Here is a 3,428-nt window from a genome sequence, read left to right as displayed (position 1 = left end):
CCCTACAACCACTAGCTGGTTGGCTGCTCCGTGAGAAATTGACACTTGTCATTTGAGAGCATCCCATCCTCCGAGGACTTTGAGCGAAAATCATCAAGTGAGGAAAACCCAAACCCAAACACCTACAAACCCAAAGTGATTGAGCATCACTGAAGAGATTGATCCTGCGTAGATCCGACTCTTGTTACCTTTGAAGACTGTGCTTCGTCCAGACGGTTAGGCGTCATGGTCTAGAGCATCTAAGAGGAAATTGTGGATCGCCGAGTGACCGAGTCTGTGAAGGTTTGGAAGTCACCTGAAGACTTACCACGAGCGATTGGGCGAGGTCTGTGTGACCTTAGCTCAAGGAGAATACGGTGAGGACTGTGTGTCTGGGACTGTGTGTCCTCAGGTTTAAATACCTAGCCACTCCAACGAGACGTACAACTGAGACAGCAGTTGGAATTGGTCTACCAAATCATTGTCTTCACCAAGCTTACTGGTTCTATTTCTTCAACTCTTTCATTTACTCATTACAGTTGTTGTGTGCTTGTTCATATCTGTTTGAAGACTTTGACTGTAGACTTTCTCAATTTCCTCAGTTCAATTTCTTCAGTCTGTTTGTCTTCATCCTGTGTTATCCTGTGTTTATGCTTTCTGTACTCTGTGCTTGTCTTCATTTCATCATGATGACCATGCTTGTGTTCTGTTATGTTTACTTTTGAGTACTTATTCCGCTGCAAGTAGTTCTTCACTAAGGAATTTCCTCACCCGCAAATTCCTCAGTGAAGAATTCATAAAAATCGCCTATTCACCCCCCTCTAGTCGATATAACGCACTTTCAATTGGTATCAGAGCAAGGTACTCCCTTGTTCTGTGTGATTTTGGTTTAACCGCCTGGAGTTTTAGTTATGTCGACCCCAGGTATGATCAAGGTCTCTTCTGGGTGTCCTACCTTCGATGGGACGAACTACCCTTACTAGAAGAATAAGATGTGAATGCATCTTGAGGCAATTGATAACGATCTCTGGTATGTTGTGGAAAATGGTGTTCCCTCAGTCACACCTTCTCTGAACGCTACTGATGTGAAGAGATTCAAGCAACTCGATTCTCAAGCGAAGAACATCATATGTGGCCATCTGAGCAAAGGGCAGTGTGGAAGAGTGAGTGCTTTGGAAACTGCTGAGCTTATCTGGGATAGGCTGTCCAAAGTGAATGAAGGAGTTTCAACTCAATGTGACTCTCGTTTTGACGTTCTTCGCAATCTCTTCAACCACTTCAAGATACTCGACAATGAAAATGTTCAGCAAACCTTCGATCGCCTCACTGACATCTCAAATGAGCTTCAAGCACTTGGTGCCACTGACATCACCGACCATGAGGTGGTGAAGAAATTGCTGAGATCGCATGATTCCTCATTTCATACTCTGGCACCGATGATACAATAACGTGTTGATTACAAGTCACTTGATCCCGCTGGTATCCTCAAGAGGCTAAACACTCATGAGCTCCAGCTTGCTGAGAAGAGAGATCTCTATGGTTTGAGCTATGGCAGATCATGTGCCCTGAAGGCCAAGGCTGTCTCTGAATCTGAACGTGAAGATTCTGGTAGTAGCCTTCGTGATCCTGAAGAACTGAGCCAGGAGCTAGCACTTCTCATGAAGAAATTCCAGAAGTTCTCAAGACGTGGTCGCTTTGGAAAATCCTCAACGAGCAATGATTCCTCATCCAGTGACTACAAGAAGAGGCTATGCCACAAATGCAAGAAACCCGGTCACTACATTCAAGATTGTCCTTAGTGGGAAAAGGAATCAAAGAAGAAGAAATACAAGGATTACAGTTCTAGTGAATCGAAGAAGAAGAAGAAATCTTCAATGTCTTCATCATCAAAATCCTCGAGGTCTTAATCTCACAAGAAGAGCAGCTCCAAGAAGGCTCGGGCATTCATTGGCAAGGAAATGGACTCTGAGGCTGAATCTGAGGAACATGAGGAAGAGGAGGCATCTGAGGAGTCCGAGTTTGGTGTGGCGATCCTAGCCCTCGCTACTGCATTCGTCAACAAGTCTATCTTCAACTCTGAAGAAAATGACTTCACCAACAAGGCTGATGAAGGCAATGATGACTACGCTCCTACCTATTGCTTCATGGCAAATGGTGCCAAGGTACTCAAATATCCATCCTCTGAATCAAGTGAGGATGAATCTGATGAAAAGCTCAAGCCCAGCTATTCTAAACTTGCTAAAATTGCTGTGAAACAACAAAAGGCTTTTGAAAAGGTTCAGAATATGCTAGACAAAAGTGATGATATGTTGGGTGAAGAAATGGATCGCACTAAGACCTTGACTGAAAATCTTCAGAGACTTCAGTCCAGGTTTGACAACCTTCAAGGTCATCACAACACTCTCTTGTCTGATCATGAGAAGCTTTCTTATGAATTTCTTCAAAGAAAGCAAGATCTTGAAAAGCTAAGAGTGAGTTATGAAGATCTTCAGAAGGAGCGCGATTCATTACTTGCTCAACAAATCAGCGCTACTCAGGAAGAATTTGTTCCTCCATGTTTGAAGTGCATTGAACGTGAATCTGCTAATTCTTCACCTGAATGTTCCAATGCTTCTAATGTTACAAATTCTTCAACTGTCTCTGCTATCACTAATTCCTCATCTGAGGACATTGCTAGTATCACTGATGATGTAGGGCTGAAGGAATTGTACATAACAGGCATGTACAAAAGCCTCAAAGGGCATCAAACTCTTTGTGATGTGCTTAAAAAGCAGATCCTCAACAGGAACCCTAGGAAAGAGGGTATTGCCTTTGAGAGGAAACTCAATGCTGATGGTACATATTGGAAGCCTGAGCTGTACCCCAAAACCTCATGGGTTGCTGCAAAGGGACCTCCAGTTGATCCATCCAATTTATCTGGCTTTACATGTGAATCTCCTCACTCTTCTGATGAGTCATTTGACTCCAACTATAAACTGTTCAAAAATCAGAATGGTGAAGTATTTGCTAGATATGTTGGCACTAACTGCAGGAATGGTTCCCCTATGAAGAAAATATGGGTTCCCAAAAGGTGCCTTGAAAGTCCTTAGGTGAATGTCCTCATGACGCCACCTGTGAAGAATAGGAAACCCAGATCAAATTCTTCATATGGACCAAATTCCTCAAATGGATCAAAGTCCTCATATGATCATCATCGTGCTAACTCCTCTGTTTCGCAGGGGAATATGAGCATTACTCTTCTAACCATTATGTTCATAAGTCATCGAAGAATTTCTCTGCTTATTCAAATGCTTATCCTAACTCCTCTTATGTGAAATGAAATGGATTGGCTTCTATGCCACCCTTCTCGTATGGAGCTCGCAGAGTGATGAACTCTTTGCCACCCCTTCAGATGTGGGTGGTGAAGAAAAAGAACTAATCTCTTATGCAGGGTCAGGTCTCCAGACGTG

This window comes from Triticum aestivum, chromosome 4D (genome assembly GCF_018294505.1).
Source record: "Triticum aestivum cultivar Chinese Spring chromosome 4D, IWGSC CS RefSeq v2.1, whole genome shotgun sequence".
Classification (NCBI taxonomy): Eukaryota; Viridiplantae; Streptophyta; class Magnoliopsida; order Poales; family Poaceae; genus Triticum; species Triticum aestivum.
The sequence above is the reverse complement of the archived record's forward strand: the minus strand, read 5'-3'. Positions refer to the sequence as shown.